Source organism: Scyliorhinus torazame, chromosome 18 (assembly GCF_047496885.1).
Source record: "Scyliorhinus torazame isolate Kashiwa2021f chromosome 18, sScyTor2.1, whole genome shotgun sequence".
Taxonomy (NCBI): Eukaryota; Metazoa; Chordata; class Chondrichthyes; order Carcharhiniformes; family Scyliorhinidae; genus Scyliorhinus; species Scyliorhinus torazame.
Genome location: NC_092724.1, coordinates 13352876 through 13379382, shown reverse-complemented (window position 1 = coordinate 13379382; position 26507 = coordinate 13352876). Strand labels below are relative to the sequence as shown.

The following is a 26507-nucleotide window of genomic DNA, read 5'->3' as shown; positions in this document are numbered from 1 at the left end:
CATATTTAAAGACCACTTTTATTTTTGGAGAAAAGCACTTCACGCAGTGAGTCAACTGCACCTGGCATCTTCCCTTGTGTAGCTGTGTGTCTCTAAACACCGCCTCAAGTATTTCCAGGGCGTTCTTAATGGCCTGCCTGTTGAGAAACCAACATAGGACTGTTCACAGTAAGAAGAAAATCAAATGTAACATTGCGTTGGTGTGGTTCATGGAAAGGATCTAAAAAAGAACTGATCTTTTGAAAAAAAACAACAGTGGCTCCGTAAATAAAGGACTGATGGTTGTGATGTTAAGCCAGAGGACCAAGGTTCGATCATCAGTCTGTTTTTAAGTTAACTGGTTTTAGGGGAAGGAGCATAGCTGACCTCTGTCCCCTTGGGCTTAAGTAAGGGAAATTCTGTTGGCAAGTTTGTGTGGATGTCAGGAGCAGAATTGGCTCCAATGTTCTCCACAGTCCAATACCTCCTACGCACATGGATAAACAATGACTATTTGGCTGAGGTGTCCATGTTGGCCATTTTTAGCCAAGTCTAAAAATAACCAAGAACTGAGCAGGGTACAGCTAAAGCTGATTTCTAATCTTTCGATCTATGGCCGATGAAAATTCAGAACATGTGTCGCCATTATATGTCACATTACCAAACACAAACGAAGGTGAAAAATATGTGTTATAGTGAATTATACTTGCTATTTCCTGCCCATTCCATTTCCTGTGTCATTCTTCTGTCATGTTTCAACAATTAAGAAAATGTATTCTCTGAAAACGTCTTGTAGGTAGAAGGCTCAAATGCAGTTTTATTTCCCCAACAATTAAAAAAAAACTTAATTTCGGTTGCATAGAAAATATCTTGGCCAACCACAATGGGTCACAATGTCTATAATCTAGAAACTTGTGAGCCTTAAAATAATCGGGCGTTTAAAAAGAAAATTCTGGATTTCCATCTACAACCCAAAAGGCAATTGAACTCTGACTGACCTCAATCTGCACAGTTTCCTCACTAAGCAATTGAGAATGAAAAATCGTCGGCTCCTTGCTTTGAACACGAAGGAAGAGATGCGAGTGCAACCTGTGCCCGAAGAGGGAGATCCGAGACTAGCTTGAAATTGAGCCTCAGGCCTTATTAATGCTAAATAAGTGAGCTGCTGGCCCATGATGCACCTCTGCAGGCAACTCACCCATTTTCCAACTGTCAAGACTGAAGGGACGGCATGGTGGTGATATTGGGGCTGTAAAGGGGGATATGGGGCACTCAGGGTTCTGTGGAGTAGGGGAGGTAGCACTCCTAAAACTGTTGGTTCCAACCAACATTTAATATATATATACTTTTTTGAATATTACCTGCATTTCAAAGTCTTTGCTTCTTTAAAACTTTTTCCAATTAAGTGGCAATTTAGCGGGGCCACTCCACTTAACCTGCGCATCGTTTGGATTGTGGGGGTGAGACCCACGCAGACACGCGGAGAATGTGCAAACTCCACACGGACAGTGACCCGGAGCCGGGATCGAACCCGGGTCCTCGGCGCCATGAGGCAGCAATCGAAGTCTTTGCTTAGGCCACAGCCGTCACCCAAGAGTCTTGAACAGAGACTTCTACTGCGCATCAGAGACCAATTTTGGGTAGGGGTTCTTGAAGAGGCATCAGCACCTTCTTCTGCCTCTCCAAAAACACGTCCGAGGGGCCTAAATGCCTGATTTAGGAGACCACATGGAAGGGCTTAAAATTGGGTCCAACAAATTTAGCAGTGGTCTCCACACACCACCCAGATTGACACATTTATTTGCCAGGTTTATCATTGTTATTTCCAATTTGTTTCCGAGTTTGTAAACCAATTTCATCTTCATAAACCTTATTACTTCTCTGCTCTGATTACTTAACAACAATTAGATTGTGGCCTTGAAGGAACAGAACGCTACCTGTTTAACAAAATAATGCACGATGGATGGCACAAGATTACAGCCCTGTTCATATAAAACAAGACAACATATCGTCCATTGTATGTATTATTTGTAATGCCAAGGACGGACAGGTGGAGCTTAAATACGTTTTACATTTTGGAAATACATGAGATGTACAAACAAGAACAGATTGAACCCCCTGAGATCACAGGGGGCTCATCAAATTGAGAAAACTGGGCTGGGGTTTCCCACTCATACCCCCGAGGTGCATATTGCAGCGGCAGAGGAGGTGGGGCTTGCCATTGGCCGGCAACAGGATGGTCCAGTTCCGCCGCTGTCAATGGGTTTTGCCCGTGGTTCCCACGCTCCGGGGAATCCGTGGCAGGGGTCACCATCGGCAGGACCGGAAGACCCCGTCGGCGGGAACAGCTGGAAATTTGCAGCCAATGACTTCAGGAAGGAAGAGAAAAAAGTGGAAAGAATTATCAAGTGTTGAGCAGCTTTTTCTTTTAACGGTAAATACAATTCCTTGCCATAGCCAGAATTTGCCAGTCCAAGCCAAATACCACCCCAACTATGCATCAACCGGATTTTATCTGCTGGGACTGGATGCTTGGGGGATAGAAGGTCTTGTGGCGCAGTGAGTATCGTCTCTGCCTCTGAGTCATAGCTCAGGGTTTGAGTCCCACCCAGGTCTTGATGGTCAAGGAAGATGGCGTGGTCAAACGGGCTGAATACAAATCCTTCCAATGCATGCCAAAGCAGCTGGCAAAGAGATTCCTGGAGCCATGTGAAGGAAAGAACATTGGAGACTCTCCCATCATTTTCTATAGCTCCAGGCTAAACATTAATGTCAAAGTGCTCCTCGAGTGAACGGTCACAACCGTCACCACTTGGGGGATACGTTATGAATATTCACGAAGGCCCCCACATTCTCAACCTTGCCCCTCGAGGGTAGCACAGTGGCACAGTGGGTTAGCTCTGCTGCCTCACGGCGCCAAGGTCACAGGTTCGATCCTGGCTCTGGGTCACTATCCGTGTGGAGTTTGCACATTCTCCCCGTGTCTGCATGGGTTTCACCCCACAACCCAAAGATGTGCAGGGTAGGTGGATTGGCCATGCTAAATTGCCCCTTAATTTAAAAAAATGAATTGGGTACTCTAAAAATTTTTTTTTTAAACCTTGCCTGAGGTGCGGTGATCCTCAGGTTAAATCACCACCAGTCAACTCTCCCCCCTCAAAGGGGAAAGCAGCCTATGGTCATCTAGGACTGTGGCGACTTTACCTTTTACGTTTTGAATGGGGTTATAATCTCGGCTGGCAGCTCAGTGCAGCACTGGGGGAATGCAGTATTGTCAGAGGTACCATGTTTCACGTGAAATATTAAACTGCCTTTCTTCTGAGTTCAAGTAGGGGCTGTTCAAAAAAATCCCAGAAAGTTCTAAGGGGTGTCCAACAACAGAACACTTTCAACAGATTACCTGCTGAGGTGCAGAGTTTTACTTACCCGCCAACAGCGACTAGATTTTGAAAGTAGCTGATTTTTATAAGAACTTTAAGATGTGCTACGTGTTTTGTTCTTATTTCAACCCTTTGACGATCAGGTGCCAATTTTGAACCCCTGATATTGATAACTCTCAATTGTATATTAGGTGCTTTCAGGGTTGTCAACTTTATAATGAAAGAAAGGCAGACATTACAATAGTGCCTTCCACCCCCCCCCCAGGACAATGACGTACTTTTGAAATGTAGGGAACATGGCACCAGTTTGCACACAGCCAACCCCGACAATGCAATAATGACCAGATACATGATTTTCCCGACCCCTCAAGGCGTGTGTCCTCACGGTGCGGGAGGCTCCCCATTGGCCTTCGGCAGGACCTTCCACCGGCATCCACACAGCCAATGGCAATCCTTGCAGCCTGTGTTCCTCATCATTGTTTTGATGACACCATGGGCGGTGACCAAGGATGGGTCCTTGCACATCGGTGGGCCTGTGGTCACTGGACCACTGGGGCGGGATTCTCCCAGCCCTGGGCCAGGCCGGAGAATCCCCGGGACCGGGCCACGCCGCCCCGACGGCAGCACGTGATTCTCCGTACAGCGGAGGATCGGCGCTATTGGTGCTGGCGTGGTTGGCGCGGCGCCGGTCGGGGGCCGCTCTACGCGGCCGGCCAGCCGATTCTCCGGCCCGCATGGGCCAAGCGGCCACAGTTAAAACGCTGAGTCCCACCGGCGCCGTCCACACCTGGTCGCAGTCGGCGGGAACTCTGCGTGCAAGGGTCAAGGTGGCGGCCTGTGGGGGGGCTCTGACCCTGGGTGTGGGCTCCGATGTGGCCTGGCCCGCGATCGGGGCCCACCGGTCGGCAGGCCGGCCTCTCTGGCTGGGGGCCTCCTTTCCTACGCGCCGGCCCCTGTAGCCCTGCGCCATGTTGCATTGGGGCCGGCGCGTTGAAGGAGGCCACTGCGCATGCGCGGATCCACGGCGCACAGTTCGCACCGGGATCGGCAGCTGGAGCGGCGCGAACTGCTCCAGCGCCGTGCTGGCCCCCTGTAGGGGCCAGAATGACTCCCGGCAGCAGCCCGTTCACGCCGTTGTAAAACGCGACAGCGTTTATGATGGCATGGGCACTCTGCCGCGGGATGGGGGAATCCCGCCCCTGGTGTCCACAGCTTAAATTATCTGGGGCGACCAGTGTTGGGGTGTTGTCGACCTGACTGTAATGGTTCCCGGGGACAGAATCCAAAGCTATTGTACACCGTGAACTTGGCAGTGGCTGGGTTGATTAAATCATCACTTGACAGTTCTGTGGGTACACGGACTTCAGTGCACGAAGTGGAAGGATGTTTGCATCTGCATCCAGGTTTGCATATAGGCTATGCTGACCCTTCACCTGGGGAATATAATCTAGATGGTGGCGAAGGGTTGTGTTGTTCACCCTGCTGAATGTGTGCCCACATTGTGTGCTCACTTTGGTCTGGTCATTCTTAGCTTCTCACCATATAGCTCGGCTAAACATTTCATGGAACTAGCCCTGATGCCATTTGTTACATGTTCTTGGCTGTTTTGAACGCTGTACCCGTCCGGCTTTTGGCTGTGTCTTCTCCTAATGTCGAACCACCTGTACCAGCCTTTGATTTCTGCACTGCTGCTTCCAATCTCCTCCAGTGCCACATGCCTGCTCACAGCGTTAAAAGCTGGGAGATTCCTGGGTACACCACTCGCATTGCTAGTTAGGCGTGACTGTATTGGCTATCAGGCCATTGATGGACAAATTATGCATAGACTGCAGACTCTGCGTCCCTTGCAGTATGACTTGATACTTATGTCTGCTTTGCAATAGTGCCTCAACGCTGTACCTTTGGGTTGGTCCAAGAGATCTTTTCGGTACGCTTCTATTGCCGTTGATACTACCACAAGCTCAGTTATTCTAGCTAGGTCACCGTGAAGTTGCAATCATGTCCCTTGTCTCTGCATCTACTTCTGAATTGATCAATGGTCTCTACTGGGAGGAGCGCATTGCCAATGTAGGACAGAAACTGGGCTGGTGGGAGCAACGTTCCCCCTCCATTGCGGGCAAAATCCTGGTCATCAGGTGTGAGGCGCTCTCGGTGTTACTACACGTAGCGCAGGTCTGGCCCATTACCCGACCCTACGGCGCAGCAGTCACCCGGGCCATCGTCAAATTCATCTGGAGATCCAAGATGGACCGTGTCCGAAGGGACACCATGTACAAACCTCTGGAGAAGGGAGGGAAAAACGTACCCAACGTCTCCCTCATCCTGATGGCCACCTTTGTGTGCAGCTGCATCAAGCTGTGTGTGGACCCCCGGTATGCAAACACCAAGTATCACTACATACTGAGGTTCTACCTGTCCCCGGTGTTACGAAGGATGGGCCTGGCCTCATTGCCGCGGAACGCTCCAAGTAGTTGGACCGTGCCGTATCACCTGTCCTTCGTGGAAAAGTTTTGGAAGAAAAACACCTTTGACCACAAGGCAATGAAGCAGTGGTCAGCACGATATGTCCTCGAGGCCCTCAGGGAAAAGCAGACTGTAGAGGATGTTGGACAGTTCCCTGAGCAGACTGTCAGAGTCATCTGGCAGAACGTCTCATCACCAGAACTTACAAACAAGCACCAAGACCTAGCTTGGCTGGTGGTGAGAAGGGCCCTCCCCGTCAGAGTCTTCATGTACACCCGAAGGCTCTGCGCCGTTGTTGCTGCCCTCGGAGTGGCTGTGGGGAAATGAGACGGTCACACACCTCCTTGTGGAATGTGCCTTTGCAAAGAAGGTCTGGAGAGAGATGCAGTGGTATTTGTCAAGGTTCATCCCGAGCAGCTCTGTGACACAGGACTCTGTGCTCTACGGACTGTTTCCAGGGACACACACTGAGACAAACACCAACTGCTGCTGGAAGGTCATCAACTCGGTGAAAGACGCTCTTTGGTCTGCCCGAAACTTGCTGATCTTCCAGTGCAAAGAGCTGTCCTCGACCGAGTGTTGCAGACTGGCACATTCCAAGGTCCAGAACTACGTGCTGAGGGACACACTCAAGCTTGGGGCAGCTGCCGCCAAGGGGCAATGGGGAAAGACCACTGTGTAAGGTCTTACCAGCAAATGTACACCGAGGGGCGGGTAACAATGTAAACCCCCCTCGGTCTGGGCCATTAACACTCCAATGTATAAAAGAAACATGACAATGTAAATGTTTAAGAAGGAATTGTAACAAAAAGAGCGATATGTGTGTAATGTTATCAAAATTGAATGGAAGAAAGTCAAGGGAATGTGTAACTCTGATGGAAATGTACAGTCCAAGACAATTCGAAATGTTCTGTAATGTTTAGTATAGATTTTATGAATAAAGTATATTTTTTTGGAAAAAAAAAGAATTGCAGACGATCATAGAATCGTAGAAACCCTACTCTGAATTTGTGTTTCGCTTGTAATGAATCTTCGACTGTTGACCATGGATTTTTAAGTTGGTTATCAGGCAGACCTGACATTTCAGTCGGTGGAGACCGTCACTGCCTGTAGCAATGTTTGGTTTGAAAATATTGAGGTCCAGAAAACACACCTCCGCATGTTGTTGGAACAAAGTAAACTCAGATAGGATGTCTGCTACCACCCATTGGGCAGCACGGTAGCACAAGTGGCTAGCACTGTGGCTTCACAGCTCCAGGGTCCCAGGTTCGATTCCGGCTTGGGTCACTGTCTGTGCGGAGTCTGCACGTTCTCCCCGTGTCTGCGTGGGTTTCCTCCGGGTGCTCCGGTTTCCTCCCACAGTCCAAAGACGTGCAAGTTAGGTGAATTGGCCATGATAAATTGCCCTTAGTGACCAAAAAGGTGAGGAGGGGTTATTGGGTTATGGGGATAGGGTGGAAGTGAGGGCTTAAGTGGGTCGGTGCAGACTCGATGGGTCGAATTGCCTCCTTCTGCACTGTATGTTCTGTGTTCTATGTTATTGAGGGCTGTGGATGTTGTGGTCATCTTGTACCCTTTTGCTGCGTTTTTGTATGCTTATCTGAAACTTGTGACAGCTATTCAGGCTTTTTGGCAGTACCTCAGGTGGCCACTGCCTTAATAGGTTGTTGCACCATTGACCGCAATGGTGGCGCTGTTGAGCTCTTTCTTCTTTCCTGGGTTTACTCGAACCTCACCTCCCAAAGCAGTGATTTAGGCGCAAAAAGGGTGCATCTGATTCAAAGATACAACCAAAGAGCTGTTATAACCTGCCTGCTTACTTTGGCTGGGGACTAATGACAATTCCACAATCCTGTGGGAGTATGAGCTTCCCCAATGAGGGGGGGCGGAGAAATCATGAGCAGACTCCCTGTATAAATAAAGCTGGCCAGTTTGGAACCAGCCAGGAAGGAGTGAGCAGCAAGCGAAGTTGCTGCTGCTGTTGTATATATATGTTATTGTAAATAAATGTTATTTCTTTGTATCCTTAAAACTCCTGCTGGATTGTTCATGGCCCTCGCAATACTGGCGACGAGGGTTAAAGTGAATAGCTGTCTACACTGCTGAAGCCACCTCCCTGGATTTTTGTTGGATACAGGTTGGAAGTTGTTTTCTATTACACCATGCCTCTGTATGGACGTGTGGATGTTTTTGATGCTGCGCTGGAAAGCTGGAACCAGTACGCACAACGGATGCGTTACTATTTCCGGGCAAACAACATCACCGAAAACGAGCGCCAGGTGGTCATATTGCTCAACGCCTGCGGCCCACATACGTTTGGGGTGATTAGGAGCCTTATGTACCCAGCTGCGCCGGACACCAAAACGTTTGATGAACTTGTGAACTTAGTGGGGCAATATTTTAACCCAACCCCATCCACGATAGTCCAACGTTACCGGTTTAACACCGCTGAGAGGACCCCAGGAGAATCCCTTGCCAACTTTTCATCCAGGCTACGCAGGATTGCGGAGTACTGTGACTATGGTGAGACCTTGTCAGAAATGTTCCACGATCGTTTGGTTTGCGGTATGAACAATGCGGCCACCCAGAGAAAGTTGTTAGCTGAGCCAACATTGACTTTTCAACAGGCCATTCAAATAGTATTGTCCCGAGAGAGCGCAGAACGAGGAGTGCAGGAGCTACAGGGAATGGAGGTGCATGCCTTGGGGCGCAACCCCTTCCGTCCGAAAACGTCCCCCCGCACTCCTGCGGTACCTTGGGCGAGGCGACGTCCGGATCGACGCCAGTGGCCGTCGGACATTCCTCCCCGAAGGGATCCTTCTCCAGAACCAATGGATGAGGAGCCATGTCCGTGTCAGACTTGTAGGCGCCGACCCCGTCGCGGACGCCGGTCCTGGGGCGGCAGAGGCGCCGTCGTTCCGACCGAAACTGGGACCAACCCAGGGGCCGTACCTTCCATGTGAATGAACCTGTGGCGACTACTCCTGAGGACGTGGAGACGGAGGACGACTGCCTGCAGCTGCATTGTGTGGCAGCTCCCCGTGCGGCCCCCATTAAGGTGACAGTACGGGTCAATGGTCACCCACTTGAGATGGAGTTGGACACTGGCGCAGCGGTCTCCGTGATCGCCCAGAGGACATTCGACCGCATCAAGCAGGGTATACAGACCCTTACATTAACCGACACACAGGCCAGGTTGGCCACCTACACGGGAGAACCACTGGACATTGCAGGAACTACGATAACCCCTGTTGTTTATGGATGCCAGGAGGGGCGTTTCCCACTTCTCGTGGTGCGCAGCCGTGGGTCCAGCCTGTTGGGTCGGGACTGGTTGCGCCATTTGCGGTTGCGTGGCAGCACATCCTCCAAACAGTTTCTGGAGGGTCGACTGAGGTGCTAGGACGATACCCAGATGTATTCCAGCCCGGTTTGGGGAAAATAAAAGGGGCAGTAGACCATATCCAAGTCGAACCAGGAGCCACGCCACTCTATTTCCGGCTGCGCCCGGTGCCTTACGCCTTGCTCGAGAAGGTAGAAGGGGAGCTCACTCGTTTGGAGACTTTGGGTATTATCAGGCCCGTCCATTTCGCTGACTGGGCAGCACCAATTGTACCTGTAATGAAGCCAGATGCCACAGTTCGCTTGTGCGGCGACTATAAATGTACAGTGAATACGGCTTCCCGACTCGACCAATATCCAATGCCTCGCATAGAGGATCTCTACGCGAAGATTGCAGGTGGACTCTCATTCACAAAATTAGATATGAGTCACGCCTACCTACAGTTGGAGCTGGACCCTGCCACCCGGCCATATGTAACGATTAATACACACCGGCGCCTGTATGAATATATATGTTTGCCCTTTGGAATATCCTCTGCCTGCGCTATTTTTCAACGCGTTATGGAGGGCATTTTGAGAGGTTTACCGCGTGTCGCTGTCTACTTAGATGACGTTTTGATCACAGGGATGTCGGAGCAGGAACATTTAGAAAATCTGGAGGCTGTCCTTAGACGCTTTTCGGAGGCTGGAGTCTGTTTATGTCGCACAAAGTGCGTCTTTCAGGTGAAGGAAGTAGTCTACCTGGGTTATTAGGTGGACCACAAAGGTTTGCACCCCGTCGAAGAGAAGGTGCGTGCAATTCAACAGGCCCCCGCCCCGACTGACACTTCGCATTTTTGTTCTTTTCTCGTCCTCGTAAACTATTACGGGAAGTTCCTCCCCAATCTGGCAACTACGCTGGCCCCGTTGCACCTTCTGCTCAAGAAAACTCACACCTGGGTTTGGGGTCAGCCGCAAGAAACCGCTTTCCAGCAGGTAAAACAACAATTGTCGTCGTCTGGGTTACTAACCCACTATGATCCTGGAAAGCCTTTGCTCGTCACATGTGATGCATCCCCGTATGGTATTGGGGCCGTCTTGTCCCACAAGATGGAGAACGGGGCCGAGCGACCGATAGCTTTCGCCTCCCGCACATTGACTGCAGCGGAGAAAAAGTACGCGCAGATCGAGAAGGAGGGCCTGGCAGTGGTCTTTGCAGTGAAATGTTTCCACCAGTACGTGCATGGCCACCACTTCACTATCGTGACTGATCATAAGCCCCTGCTGGGACTTTTCCGAGAGGATAAGCCAAAACCGCCCATTGCTTCCGCACGGATCCAGCGCTGGGCTTTGTTGCTTGCTGCATACGAGTATTCTCTGGAGCACAAACCAGGAACGCAGATAGCAAATGCCGACGCACTGAGCCGATTACCTTTATCGACCGGCCCCATGTCGACCCCCACGACTGGTGAGGTGGTTGCAACCCCTAAAATTTATGGACACCTTGTCTGTCACGGCATCACAGATCCGTGCGTGGACCCAGACGGAGCCAGTCTTGTCAAAGGTTCGACACATAGTCCTGTATGGTGGGCAGCATAGACAGCTCCCAGGCGAGTTACGGGCATTTTCCTCCAAGCTGTCGGAATTCAGCGTGGAAGACGGCATCCTCTTGTGGGGGACGCATGTGATTGTCCTGGAAAAAGGACAGGAGCTGATACTAAGAGACTTGCACAATGGGCATCCAGGTATGACCAAAATGAAAATGTTGGCCCGGAGTTATGTCTGGTGGCCAGGCCTCGAGATCAACATTGAGAAGGTGGCCCAAAACTGCTCCATTTGCCAGGAGCATCAGAAGCTTCCGCCGGCCGCGCCCCTACATCTCTGGGAATGGCCTGGGCGGCATTGGGCGCGCTTGCATGCGGACTTCGCCGGCCCTTTTCAAGGATCCATGTTCCTTCTATTAATCGACGCACAGTCTAAATGGCTAGAGGTACATAAGATGCTAGGCACAACGTCCTGCGCAACAATTGAGAAGATGCGTTTGTCTTTCAGTACGCATGGCCTCCCCGAGGTGCTGGTCACGGATAACGGCACTCCATTCACAAGTGAGGAGTTTGCGAGGTTCATGAAGATGAACGGCATACGCCATATCGGCACTGCCCCTTACCACCCGGCTTCAAATGGTTGGCGGAACACACAGTACAGACGTTCAAATGAGGCCTAAAGAAGCAGTCTTCCGGATCAATGGACACGAGACTGGCTCGCTTTCTGTTTTCATATAGGACCACCCCCCATGCGGTGACTGGGGTAGCTCCCGCAGAATTCCTAATGGGCCGGAGACTTCGCACCCGCCTTAGCATGGTTTTCCCGGACATTGGCGCAAAAGTACGCCGCACACGAGAACGGCAGGGACAGGGATTTTCTCGGCATCGGCCGATTCGGCAGTTTGCGCCCGGTGACCCAGTGTTCGGTCAGAATTTTGCTGGTGGTGCCCAGTGGGTCCCTGGTGTAATCTTTCGTCAAACGGGCCCTATACCTTACCAGGTGCAAGCCCAGGGTCGTCGCCAGCGCAAACATGTAGACCATGTTCGGTCCAGAAGACTATCCCTTCCAAAGATTCCCCGCCCCGGAGCTCATTTCTACAGCCACAGAGACCAGAGACAATGGAAAGTAGTCCTCACAATCTTCCTCTGGTGCCTCACTCAAAGCCTGCGCAGGTCGTTACAGAGCCCCGTGGAGATAGAGACGCTGACATGACGGAGGCAGCAGACTCTGACTCTGAGATGGAGACACAGGACGCATCAGAGGGGGAATCCTCGGGCCCACGGGCCGTGGATGTATAACCGTTACGCCGTTCATCACGGAAGCGCCGGTCTCCGTCTCATTACACGCCGCCCGATCCAGCGCCTCGTGCAAATGGTGTCCGGCCTGCGGCAAAACGAGTCCGACACCCTCCTTCGCCAGGGTCTTCGGTGGATTCCTTGGACTTTGGCGGGGGAGGGATGTTTACATAGAATTTACATAGGATTACAGTGCAGAAGGAGGCCATTCGGCCCATCGAGTCTGTACCGGCTCTTGGAAAGAGCACCCTACCCAAGGTCAACACCTCCACCCTATCCCCATAACCCAGCAACCCCACCCAACACTAAGGGCAATTTTGGACACACTAAGGGCAATTTATCATGGCCAATCCACCTAACCTGCACATCTTTGGACTGTGGGAGGAAACCGGAGCACCCAGAGGAAACCAACGCACACACGGGGAGGATGTGCAGACTCCGCACTCCGCACTCCCCAATCCTTTAACCAGCTCCTCCAGCCCAATCGGCGCCCCCAAACCTGCCACCTGCTCCTCCTCCACCCTCGGGAACCTCAGCTGATCTAGGAATCGTCGCATCCCCTCCCCCCCCCCCCCCCCCCCCCCCCCGCTGGGGGCTCAGACCTGTACAGATCCCCATAGAAGTCCCTAAATACCTCGTTTATTCTCACCGCACTCTGCACCGTATTCCCCCTCTATCCTTAACTCCACCAATCTCCCTTGCTGCCTCCCTCTTACGAAGCTGATGTGCCAGCATCCGACTTGTCTTCTCCCCATACTCATATATCGCCCCCTGCGCTTTCCTCCACTGTGTCTCTGCTTTCCCCGTGGTCAACAGGTCGAATTCCGTCTGGAGGTTCCATCGCTCCCTAAGTAGTCCCTCCTCGGGGGCCTCTGCATACCTCCTGTCCACCCTTAAAATCTCCACCACCAACCTCTCCCTCTCCCTCCCCTCTCTCTTCTCCCTGTGGGCCCTGCTGGAGATTAACTCTCCCCTGACCACCGCCTTCAACGCCTCCCAGACTACCCCCACCTGCACCTCCCCATTGTCGTTGGCCTCCAAATATCTTTCAATGTACCCCCGCACCCGTCCGCACACCCCCTCATCCGCCAACAGTCCCACATCGAGGCGCCACAGCGGGCGCTGGTCCCTCTCCTCCCCCAACTCCAGCTCCACCCAATGCGGGGTGTGGTCCGAGATGGCTATGGCCGAATATTCTGTTCCCTCCACTTTCGGGATTAGCACCCTACTCAAAATTAAAACATCTATCCGGGAGTAGGCTCTATGGACGTGGGAAAAGAAGGAAAATTCCCTGGCCAGCGGCCTGGCAAACCTCCATGGGTCCACTCCCCCCATCTGGTCCATAAACCCCCTGAGCTCCTTGGCCGCAGTCGGCCTCTTACCCGTCCTGGACCTAGAACGGTCCAGTGCTGGGTCCAGCACTGTGTTGAAGTCCCCCCCCCCCCATTATCAAGCTTCCTACCTCCAGATCCGGAATCCAACCCAGCATGCGTTTCATAAATCCGGCATCATCCCAATTCGGGGCATATACGTTCACCAGTACCACCCGCACCCCCTGCAATCTACCACTCACCATCACATATCGACCACCATATCGACACTATAATATTCAGTGCCTCGAACGACACCCGCTTCCCCACCAGTATTGCAAACCCTCTGTTCTTCGCATCCAGCCCTGAATGAAAGACCTGCCCTACCCATCCCTTTCTCAGCCTAACCTGATCTGCCACCTTCAAATGTGTCTCCTGGAGCATAACCACGTCTGCCTTCAGTCCCTTTAAGTGCGCGAACACCCGGGCCCTCTTGACCAGCCCGTTCAGGGCCCTCACATTCCAAGTTATCAGCCGGATCGGGGGGCTACTCACCTCCCCCCCCCACCGACTAGCCATCTCCATTTCTAGGCCAGCTACGTGCCCGCGCCTCCCGCACCCTCCAGTCCCCCCGGCGGCGGACCCCCGCCCCGACTACCTCTCCTACTTCCAGCTCCCTTTTGGCCAATGCAGCAGCAACCCAGTTTCCCCCCCCCTCCCCCCCCCCCCGCTAGATCCTCATCTAGCCATTTTGCTCCCCCCATGACACTCTCGTAAGTCAGCTGACTCCTGCTGACCCCGGCCTCTCCCGCCATTCCATCGACCCCCCAGTGTGAGAATCCCCCCCACCCCTTGGCAGTCAGTGTGCGCTCCTCTCCAGCACCGCCCTTCCCCCCCGGCCCCGCCTCCATCCTTCCCTAACGTGGGAAAAAGCACGTGCTTTCCTGAGCCGGCCCTGCCCCCTCTGGCGCAGCTCCTTTTGAGCCTTACCCCAACTCCCCATCCCCGGGCCTCCACCCCCCATCTTCCTCCGCGGGGCCCTGCCCCTCCAACACCGACGCCCACACTCTCCCACAGCCCCCACATCAAATCCATTCACCCATCTCCACCCAGCACTCAAACAAAAAGAACATTACCCAAACGCGGTAAACACAGTAAACAACCCCCCCACAACAAACCCTCAATTTGAGTCCAACTTTTCAGTCTGTATAAAGCTCCATGCCTCATCAGGCGTTTCAAAATAGTGGTGCCGATCTTGGAACGTGGCCCCCAATCGCGCTGGCTGCAGCATCCCGAACTTCACCCCCTTCCGATGGAGCACCGCCTTAGCCCAGTTGAAACCAGCCCTCTTCTTAGCCACCTCCGCACTCCAGTCCTGGTAAATTCGGATCTCTGTGTTCTCCCACCTGCTGCTCTGCTCTTTTTTGGCCCATCTCAGGACACACTCTCTGTCCATAAAGCGGTGGAACCTCACCACTACAGCCCTTGGCGGCTCGTTGGCTTTGGGTCTCCTTGCCAGGACCCGATGAGCCCCATCCAGCTCCAGGGGCCTCGGGAAAGCTCCCACGCCCATCAGCGAATTGAGCATCGTGCTCATATATGTCCCGGCATCGGGCCCCTCCACTCCAGGACCTATTCCTCCTCGACCTATTCTCCAGCACCTCTTGTGCAGCGCCTCGTGCGCCTCCACCTTCACCGCCAGGACCAAGATCTCATACTCGTTCTCCGAAGCTTTTTGCCGCACCTCCCGGATCGCCGCCCCTTGGGCCTTCTGGGTCTCCACAAGCTTCTCAATCGCCGCCTTCATTGGCGCCAGCATTTCTGTCTTCAGCTCCTCAAAGCAGCGTTTAAGAAACTCCTGCTGCTCCTGCGCCCACTGCGCCCATGCTGCTTGGTCTCCACACGCCGCCATCTTGCTTTTCCTCCCTCGCACTTTTCGCTGCACCAGGATCACTTTTTTAGCCACTCCACTCCTGGTCCAATCCATATAATGTCGGGGGGACCTTGCTGTCGCCTTCCCACACTGGAAGCCTCGAGCAATTGCCGTTGGGGCCCCTCTGAAGAGCCCAAAAGTCCGATCCCGGCGGGAGCTGCCGAACGTGTCACCTACCTAGGCATAGCCGCAACCAGAAGTGCCCCACCACCCTCTTCCCAATACGACTCACGTTATTATTGCCTCACTCATGCATGTTGATCGAAAAGGAGATTCTAACAAATATTGCACTGGAGAATCAGTTCCTGCTTTTTGTTCTCAAGTCCTGGAATGGGACATGAACCTTCAGCCTAGTAAGACAGATGCAGGAATGCCGCGCACTGAGCCCTACAGATCGCTGGAGGTTGCACCACAAGAACTATTGCATGCATAGTCGACCCATTGGGCACCAAAGATGACACCAATTGGATGGTTCTTGACTGTCAGTCCGAACAAACTTTGCTCCCACACATTCAATGGGTGGGATTTTACAGTCCAAAGCCTGGCGAATACTTTGACAAATGAAAATAAAGCATATGCACAGAGTACTTTTTCACCCCCGGCTTCGGAACCTGTTATGGCTAAAGGGAGGCCAGAATTCCACTGTGTGGGACCGTTACCCAACTGTGATTTTCCACAAATTGGCTAATTAATGACAGAGGGCAGGCGTGCTATGCAATTGAGGATGGCAATAGGCTCGCTAAACTGGAGATGCAGAAGGCTTCCTTCCGAGGTGTATATGAAAGAGATGCCCTCTCTCCACTTTTTTAACATTAATTTAAAACTGATTTAGCCGTCCAGGCCACATTGTGGAGAGGGGTACCCCAAACCCCACCACAGAGGGCTGTGTGGCCACGGCTGAATCCAGGCAGATGGGCAAGGCCAATAAGCCTGCCTGGAGAGCTGCCCGCCCCCCCTCCCCCACCCCCCCCACGCCCCTCTTCCACCCCCCAACCCATCCCCCCCACCCCTCCCCCCTCAAGACCCCCCTCCGCTCCACTGGCTCCCCCCCCCCATCACCCTCCCACTCCCCCTCCCCCCCTACCCCTCCCACCTCTCCCTCACACCCCCTCCTCCACCCCCTGGCCCCCCCTCCCCCTCCCTCCCCCTTTCCTCCCCCTCCCTCCCCCTCCCCCTCCTACCCCTCCCACCTCTCCCTCCCCCCCCCCCACCCCCCTGGCCCACCCACCCCCACTTCCACCTCCCTCCCCCTTCCAACCCCCCCCTCTCCTCCCCCTCCGTCCCCTCCCCCTCACCTTCCCTCCCCCCTCCCTCCCCCCCCCCCAAATTGGAGCTGATTTCGGTGAGCCGTATTTGCACTGAGGGTGAACCCTGTCTTTCAGCAGACCCATTACATCTTAGTTAATATCAACTTTTTGTCTCCTTCAGCTGACAGACCCTGTTGTGAACTCTTGACCCACTTTTTTTTCTAATCCTCTTTCCTCGCACACCAAGGGCTGTGTTATGTTGGTGCGGATTGTGACTGGGTCCCACCAGGCACTGAGATGCAGCGAGTCAAACACAGGCCAGGAGGGGGTCAACTATGTTCAGCTTTGCGTGCTTCGTGGCGATGTTAACTCCTTCAGCACTGAGTTGCTTCTCAAACTCCAAGGGGCGGGATTCTCCCAGCCCCGTGCCGGGCCGGAGAATCCCCACAACCGCGCCACGCCGCCGCGGCGCCGGTCGCGGGCCGCTCTACGCGGCCGGGCTGCCGATTCTCCGGCCCGTATGGGCTGAGCGGCCGCTCTAAAAAGGCAGAGTCCCACCGGCGCCGTCCACACCTGGTCGCAGCTGGCGGGAACTCTGCGCACAGGGTCGGGGGGCGGCCTGTGGGAGGGGGGGGGGGGGTGAGGGGGGCTCTGACCCCAGGGGGGGTCTCCAATGGGGCCTGGCCCGCTATCGGGGCCCACCGATCGGCGGGCTGGCCTCTCGCTCCCCGGGCCTATTTTCTTACGCGCCGGCCCCTGAACTCCCGCGCCATGTTGCGTCGGGACCGGTGCATTGAGGGAGGCCACTGCGCATGCGCGGGTTGGCGCTGGCGCCACTGCGCATGCGCGGATCTGGCGGCGCACAGTTCGCGCCGGGATGGGGGGCTGGAGCAGCCTGAACCGCTCCAGCGGCGTGCTGGCCCCCTGTAGGAGCCAGAATCAGTACTCCCAGCGGCCCATTCACGCCATCGTGAAACGCAACGGCGTTTCCAACGGCGTGGACACTCCTCCGCCGAATGGGAGAATCCCGTCCCAAGTTAGAGAAATGAGCGGGGGGGGGGGTGGTTTTGCACAGGCAATTTCCCAAAAGGTTCACAAAGGCAGCTATCCCAAAAAGAGTAATGAGATAATGACCCAGATCATCCACTTTTTCGTGCCATTAGTTTGAGGGTATGTGCCGGCCTACACATGAGGGAAACCCCCCTCCACCTCTGCAAAGTGGGGCCTTGAATCGGTCACCTGCAAGGAAAGATGGAAACCTGTTTTTAATATCTCGTTTGAGGAATTGCACCTCCGACTGTGCAGCACCCATTCAGGGGGAATGTCAGCCTTTGCTGAAGTGGGACTTTAACTCACAACGTTCCGAATTGGCGTCAGGCGCACCACTCACTGAGCCACAGCTGGGGCAGTGATGTGGGTGGGGAGGATTAGGTGGGAGTGTCGGTGTGAACCATTTGTTCAGGGCTCCAGTTCTGGAGAGAGGAGCGCGTTGGCTAAAGCCCGCCAACAACGCCGGTCCCAGCAGGGGTCTCAGGAACGCTGGTATCCCTTCCCTAAACCTCTCCTGCCTTTCCTCCTTTAAGATCTTTAATAATAGCTCTCCGTTGGCCTTATGCGGCCGTGCGTCAAATATTGCTTTATTGCGCCGAGGACCCGTGTTCGAATCCCAGCCCTGGGTCACTGTCTGTGTGGAGTTTGCACATTCTCCCCGTGTCTGCATGGGTTTCACCCCCACAACCCAAAGATGTGCAGGTTAGGTGGATTGGCCACGCTAAATTGCCCCCTAATTGGAAAAAAAAGAATTAGGTACTCTAAATTTAAAAATACATATAACATTGCTGTGAAATACTTTGGTAAGTTTGGATACATTGAAGGAACTATATAGGTTGTCGGTGTCATTATTGTCAGTCAGTTGTTTCTCACCTTCCAGATTCTCCCTGCTCCTTATGGACTCTAGTCCAGCCACTTAGTGAAATGTTTTCTCCTTTGCCGTGCAGGAAGCTCATTTGATGCTGTACTCCGCTGGCTTCGGGACCCTAACTCCCCAGCTTCATTACACCTGGCCCTCATCACGTCCTCCGTGTGAGTCTCCGGGGAAAGAAAGAGTTAAATCATTCCGTTCAACTCCCTCGGCAGAATTGCAGTATGAATGTCAGGTCAAAACCGGCCGCTCTGCAAATCTGCTCCTTTAATGGAAAAAACAGACAATGTATGAAAAAGGAAATGAGCTGAACCCTGAGCTTCCATCCTGTCCTTTGAAATCTGATTAAATGCAACTTGCAGTATTTCCATTTTTCATTTGATCCAAGTTAGGATTAAGTGCACCCAGCACAGGTCATTCAGTGACCCATTTTCCTTCAGTAACTTTAGCCCTGGACTCGATTAAGTAGAGATGCTTTTTTTTTTTGCTTGAAGATGTTTGCTCACAATTAGCTTCCTTGTATTTTGTTTTCACAAGAGGGAGGCTTGCCCCCTCCCCATTGACGCTGGTATCCATCTCTGCTGGATATCCGACCTACAGTTACTTTTCAACTGGGCTTTCTTTCTGTCACAGACACACAGTGAGAGCCTGAAGGCTGTTTGACCATCAGAAATGGCCAAGGACGTCTGGAACGGATTCTTCTCTCCATTGGCTGGGCCTAACAGCAATAAAAGTTTGCATTGATGTGCAATCGTGGATTTCCATTGGATTGGCCGATGACTTTGCTTAGCAAGGTACTGCAGTAGTCTGCCATTGCCTCCTACAAGTTGGCTGACCAGGAAACTCTCTCACTCTCACCACCTATCATCAGATGTCTTGGAAAGATTACAGGCAGATAAACAACCTGTTATGCTACAAATGCACCTTTCATGGCCATCAGGACCCAGAGGGACTTGAACCCAGAGCTCCTGATCCAAAGGACACTCACACTATGCCACAGGATCCCCCATTAACATTGTATAAATTCCCTATTCATAGCTTAGGGCGACACGGTAGCACAGTGTTTAGCACTGTTGCCTCACAGCACCAGAGTCCTGGGTTCGATTCCCAGCTTGGGTCACTGTCTGTGCGGAGTCTGCACGTTCCCCCCGTGTCCTCCAGGTGCTCCGGTTTCCTCCCACCTGCCCCGAAAGATTTGTTAGGTGAATTGGACATTCTGAATTCTCCCTCGGTGTACCCGAACAGGTGCCGGAGTGTGGCAACTAGGGGATTTTCACAGTAACTTCATTGTTAATGTAAGCCTACTTGTGACAGTAATAAAGATTATTGCTATTATTATTATCAGCAGCATTATCAGGCAAAAACTAACACTGATTCAAACATAGAGTCATTAGGGCAGATGACCATGGCCGGAATTCTCTGGTCGTCGGGATTCTCTTTTCTCGATGGCAACACACCCCGGTTTCCCACATGGGCGGCTTCAATGGTTAATCCCATGGACAAGCGGCGGGAAGAGACAATCCTGCCGCCAGCGAACAGCGTGCCAACAAGAAACACGCGGCTGGGGCGCGGGATCATCCAGCCCCAAATGTTGGGTCAAAGAAGTAGGTTTTGAGGAATGTGGAGAGGTTGAGGGAGGGAATTCCAGAGCTTAGGACCCAGGCAACTGAAGGCACGACCGCCGGTGGTGGAGCGAAGGATATTGAAGATGCATGAAGCCAGAATTAGAGTAAGTTCGAGAAGGATGAATGTGGTTTACTGTGTGTTAAGGTATGGACAGCTGAGTTTTGGATAAGCTCATGTTTATGGAGGCTGGAAGATGGAAGATAAATCTTGGTGGGGTATGAATATTGACAGTCTACTCCGTCTGTTCACGAGGGTTCTGTTCCCATGAATTCTCGCAACGTGTGAAATTGCGAACGGCAAAATTGCGCTTGTGCAGATTTGCCGAATGCACAGTGCAGGAATGACATGTGGGAATGACATGGAAAAGTTGAGAGTCCAACATTTTATATCGCAGATGAGTGAAGTTTTGGGGCCTTGATTACGTGTACAAATAAATGTGTGCAGGTAAACAAATCTGCGATAGAGGGAGTGGCAAACATTGGGAGTTCACTGTATCAACAAGTTCAGAATCGTGTGCAATTTATGTGCTAACTTACAATATATTGTTTTCCCCCCCACCAAGTATTCCATAAGCATATAAACAGTAAAAGGGTGTTGGAAGGAGCACTGAAGAAGTCATGCGGATTCGAAACGTTAACTCTGTGCACAATCTACTGGCCATGTTACGCCCTCTTCCCGGATCTACCATGATCGGCACACCTTGCGAGATCGTTTTTGTTAAATCAAACCAACTTTATTTCACAACAATATTTACCCTCAAATTATCCGAATAAAGATTCCCAAGATTCGTTATCCTACCCGTAAAGGTTACTTCGGTTCAGCCGTGGTTCCGATTCCATGAGTTCCTCAGGTCTGTCGTCGTGAAGCTGGATCTCGCGCACTGCTTCCTCCACCTCTGGTCAAATGTCTCGATTGCCTCTGCATGAAGTCTTCACTCGCCTCGCGAGATCTAATGCGATCCCGCAAGACGTTGCGGGGTGAATCCCGTCCATTGTGGGCGGATGACTTTTGGGCAAATCTGCATATTAGAGCGAGACAGTTAGTCTCACTCTAATATGCACTCCCACGATCGACCCCCATTTTCGGAAAGATGTTGGGACCTAATTGGAGAACTCAGCTGAGCGCCGTTCGTATGTTGGTCTCCACAAACAGGGACCAGATGGAACAGTGCTCGTGGGGATTCTCTCAAGGGATTGGAAGCCCGTAGGTGCTTGCCCTCTGGAAAGGTGGCACCCTGGCACTGCTGATACCACCTGGGCACCTTGGCTCTGTCAGCCTGGCAACCTGCCTGTGCAAACTGGAAGCCAGCCTGGCACTGACAAGGTGCCCCGGTGGCACTGCCAGCTGGCAGGGCACTGCCAGGGTGCCATTTTTCCCACAGCAAGGATCCAGCCCTGGTGTGTTCGGCATGGGTGCAGGAGGTTTCTGGGGTGGCCTGAGATCCCCATTATAGATGGGATGTGGAGATGCCGGCGTTGGACTGGGGTGAGCACAGTACGAAGTCTTACAACACCAGGTTAAAGTCCAACAGGTTTGTTTCGATGTCACTAGCTTTCGGAGCACTGCTCCTTCCTCAGGTGAATGAAGAGGTCTGATCCAGAAACACATATATAGACAAATTCAAAGATGCCAAACAATGCTAGGAATGCGAGCATTAGCAGCTGATTAAATCTTTACAGATCCAGAGATGGGGTAACCCCAGGTTAAAGAGGTGTGAATTGTATCAAGCCAGGACAGTTGGTAGGATTTCGCAGGCCAGGTGGTGGGGGATGAATGTAATGTGACATGAATCCCAGGTCCCGGTTGAGGCCACACTCATGTGTGCGGAACTTGGCTATAAGTTTCTGCTCGGCGATTCTGCGTTGTCGCGGGTCCTGAAGGCCGCCTTGGAGAACGCTTACCCGGAGATCAGAGGCTGAATGCCCTTGACTGCTGAAGTGTTCCCCGACTGGAAGGGAACATTCCTGCCTGGTGATTGTTGCGCGATGTCCGTTCATTCGTTGTCGCAGTGTCTGCATGGTCTCGCCAATGTACCACGCTTCGGGACATCCTTTCCTGCAGCGTATGAGGTAGACAACGTTGGCCGAGTCGCACGAGTATGTACCGCGTACCTGGTGGGTGGTGTTCTCACGTGTAATAGTGGTATCCATGTCGATGATCTGGCACGTCTTGCAGAGATTGCCATGACAGGGTTGTGTGGTGTCGTGGTCACTGTTCTGAAGACTGGGTAGTTTGCTGCAAACAATGGTTCGTTTGAGGTTGCACGGTTGTTTGAAGGCAAGTAGTGGGGGTGTGGGGATGACCTTGGCAAGATGTTCATCGTCATCAATGACGTGTTGAAGGCTGTGAAGAAGATGACGTAGTTTCTCCGCTCCGGGGAAATACTGGACGACGAAGGGTATTCTGTCGGTTGTGTCCCATGTTTGTCTTCTGAGGAGGTCGGTCCGGTTTTTCGCTGTGGCGCGTTGGAACTGTCGATCGATGAGTCGAGTGCCATATCCTGTTCGTACGAGGGCATCTTTCAACGTCTGTAGATGTCTGTTACGCTCAAATTATAGATGGGTTAGGGCTTTTTTTGGGGGGGGTCAGGGGTTGGACCGGGGCCTGAGAGATCATGATGCCATTTAAATTGGAACTCCGATCTCCTTCTGCACCGAGGAGTTCTGGCGAGAGGGTGTCCTCAGTACAGAGCGGGGATCCTTAGTGCAGATAACGGGACCAAGTGCAGCCTCGTTGGGGAGTTCCCCACTGAGGTCCTGAATCGACCCGAATGGGAATCGAGTCCCATTTGATAGCGTAGGGTTTCTCGTCATTCCAAGTGCCGGGGAACACCAACTAAACTCGCCCGTTATGGAACTTGGGGAGGTTGTGTCCTCTATTTCTCTTTCCAGAGATGCTGTCAGACCTGCTGAGATTTTTCAGCATTTCCTGTTTTTGTTTCTGATTTCCAGCAACTGCAACATTTTGCTTTTATGGTAAAAGAAGGGGTAGGGCTGATTGGGGACCAAAAAGGGAGTTTAACGTGTGGAGGCAGGGGACATAGCTGAGGTATTAAATGAACACTTTTCCTGTGCCTTTACTGAAGCAGATGATGTTACCAAACCATGGCGAAACAGGAGATAATCCAGACAAAATTGATAAGTGGAAGGTAATTAATGGACTGACAGTTCTTAAAGTGGCTCAGGCACCAGGACCAGATGAGATGCATCCAAGGATATTGAAGGAAGTGAGCGAGATTGGAAATTGGGGAGGAAGGGTTCACAATTTTTCAATCTTCCTTAGACTCAGGGGTGGTGCCAGAGGACCGGAAAATTACAAATGTTATGCATATGTGCAGAAGTCATTGAAGGTGGCAGGACAGGTTGAGAGAGGTGATAATAAAGCACACAGGGGCAGCACGGTGGCGCAGTGGGTTAGCCCTGTTGCCTCACAGCGCCGAGGTCCCAGGTTCCATCCCGGCTCTGGGTCACTGTCCGTGTGGAGTTTGCACATTCTCCCCGTGTTTGCGTGGGTTTCGCCCCCACAACCCAAAGATGTGCAGGGTCGGTGGATTGGCCACGCTAAATTGCCCCTTAATTGGAAAAAATGAATTGGGTAATCTAAATTTGAAAAATAAATAAATAAGGCACACACTGTCCGAGGATTCATTAATAGGGGTATAGAGAACAGGAGCAAGGAGGTTATGCCGAAATTGTGCAGGGCTCTAGTTGGGCCTCAGCTGAATCCAGGTCTGGGTGCCTCATTTTCGGAAAGATGCAAAGGCATTTGATTTTTTTTTCAATTTTCAAATTAAGGGGCAATTTAGCACAGCCAATGCCCCTACCCTGCACATCTTTGGGTTGTGGGGGTGAGACCCACGCATTCACGGGGAGACTGTGCAAACTTCACACGGACAGTGACCCAGGGCCGGGATCGAACCCGGGTCCTCAGCGCCGTGAGGCAGCAGTGCTAACCACTGCGCCGCCGTGCCGCCCCCGCGAGGGTGCAGAAAAGATTAACGAGAATTATTCCAAGGACGGGAACTTCAGTTCTGAAGATAGATTGGAGAGGGTAGGACTGTCTTCCTTGGTTAAGAGAAGGCTGAGAGGAGATTTAATAGAGATGTTCAAAATCATGAAGGAGAACCTTTTCCCACTCGTGAAAGGATGGAGAACGAGAGGGCACAGATTTAATGTCTTAGCAAAAGAAGCAGAAGTGACACGAACAAAAACCTTCGATTATAACGAGTAGTTAAGGCCTGGCATGCACTGACTGAGGCCGTGGTGGTGAGGGGCTCCATTGACGCAGTTGAATGGGAATTAGACAGGTACCACGGAGAGAAGGCAAGAACATGGCACTAAGCGTATTGCTCATTGGGCAAGCCAGTGCAGAATCGAGGGGCCAAATGGCCTCCTTCTGCACTGTAATATTTTAGTGTTACTGTGGACTAACAGAACCCGTTCCTTAATTCTACAATTGCAAACCATTTTGAGTTCAGAAGAATGAGAGGTAAATCTTATTGAAACATATTAGATCCTGAGGGGGGTTGGAGGTGAGGGGGGTGACTGGGTGGATGCTTAGAGGATGTTTCCATTTGTTGGCGAAGACTAGAACCAGAGGACAGAGTTTAAAAATTAGAGGTCCCCCATTGAAGACAGAGGTCATGAGAATTCTCTCTCTCTCTGGGGGTCATTAGACTGTGGAATTCTCTTCGCAGAGACCAGTGAAGGCTGACTTTGACAGATCTTTGTTCAGCAACAGTTTTGGGGGGGGCAGACAGGAAAGTGGGGGCGAGGGCACAGTCAGATAAGACATGATCTTATTGCGTGGCGGAGCAGGGTCAAGCGGTCAAATGGCCCACTTCTGCTCCTCTTCTTGTGTCGTGCAAACGGCCGATATAACGCAACATGGCTCTGTGGTAAGATTGGAGTGAGGGAATGCCTAAACCTCCCCAATGGCTCAGTTATTACGTTCACTGCCCAGTGTAAAATGGAGGTGTACAGACAAGGCCAGTCCTAGGTTTCACCCCCACTTTGTGTTGAATTAGCTGACCTCAGCCTGGCCACGGCAACTTACCAAAGATGGCGTGAGGAGAAACCAGCCTTGACCTCAAACCCCTGGCTCCCAGCTCTCTGGAACTTATCACACATGGATGCCAGGTGAAGAAACGATCCGATTCTTGCTGTGAAGATTGGCATGGCCAAATAGTCAGCTGATGCTTGCTGCCTTGGTGACAAATGGCACGGAAAGGTGAGGGAAACCAGCAATGTAATGCGTATTTTCTGTAGACAGCATGGACTAGTCTCTTTTCTCTGGGAAGGAGGAGGCTGAGAAGTGACACGATAGAAGTTTCTAAAATAAAAAGTAGAGAAAATGTTTCTATCTGTGGGTTCAGTCCAAAACTAGGAGTGAAAAAGATAGTCATTAACAAGTCCAATTCGGGAGAAACTTCTTTACTCGGCGAGTGGTTAAAATGTGGAACTCACTACCCCGTAGAGGCAAAAATATCTTAACGGGGAAGTTGGGTCAATACATGACGGAGGAAGTAATAAACGTTTATGCGGACAGGGTTAATTGAATAGTTGTCCTTGTTGACCCATATTGGCTGGAATTCTCTGGCCGTTGGGACTCCCTGGGCTGGATTCTCCGCACCCCGACGGCGAAATCGCGGCCAGCAGCGGGGCGGAGAAGCCATTTCCCTGCATGAAATCGGGACCGCCGCCGGTTCCCCGATTCTCCTGAAAAACGGGGTACTCCGCGCCGCATATCCCCTACCTGCGGCCATTGCTGGAGGCCGCCGCCGTGCGCATTCGCGGCCTCTGACCCGGAGGTTTGGGGGCCCGTGAACGATGGTTCACTGCTAGCCCCCTGCAGGGCTAGGAATATGTGGCCCTTTCACGGCAGTTGTTCTGCCGTGACAGGCCACAGCTTTGATGACGGCATAATCCACAAGACAGAGAATCCAGCCCCCTGTTTCCGCCGGCAATGCACCCTCACCTGTGGGTTTCCCAACAACGTGGGATGTCTTCAATGGGAAATCCCAATGACAAGCAGCGGGAGTTGAGATTCCCGCCACCAGCGAATGGCGCGGCGCTGAGAAATACGTGACATAATGACTGGAGAGTCCAGCCCATGGTCTTCCGGTTCGGCAATGTCTCGATTTAAAAATTCTTACCCTTGTTTTCATTGCCATCCATGGCCTCGTCCCAGCCTATCTCTGTAATCTTCTCCTGCCCCGCAGCCTCTGAGGTAATCCATGCTCATCTGATTCTTGCTGCCTTCCCTGGGTTTAATTGCTCTGCCATTGGTGCCTCCGTGCCTCCCGCCGCCCAGATCCTAAGTCCGGAGGTCCCCTCTCTAAACCTCTCTGCCTCTCGACCGCTTAAGGCACTCCTTAAAGCCTACCTCTTTAGGTCATGTCCAGCCAAATATTTCCTTACGTAGCTCGTTCTCAAACATTCTTTTTTATTATGTTAAAGGCTCTGTATGAATTGTTGCTGTTGAGGAAGGG

At 52.2% G+C, this 26507-nt stretch overlaps 1 long non-coding RNA gene across 1 annotated transcript; it reads right to left on the bottom strand.

The window, feature by feature from the left end:
- Positions 1 to 26507, bottom strand: LOC140394778 (uncharacterized). Its single transcript, XR_011935999.1, has 4 exons — positions 26172 to 26507; positions 25073 to 25348; positions 18394 to 18656; positions 1 to 137 (listed from the first exon to the last, which is right to left on the bottom strand). It is a non-coding gene; the product is annotated as an uncharacterized lncRNA (long non-coding RNA).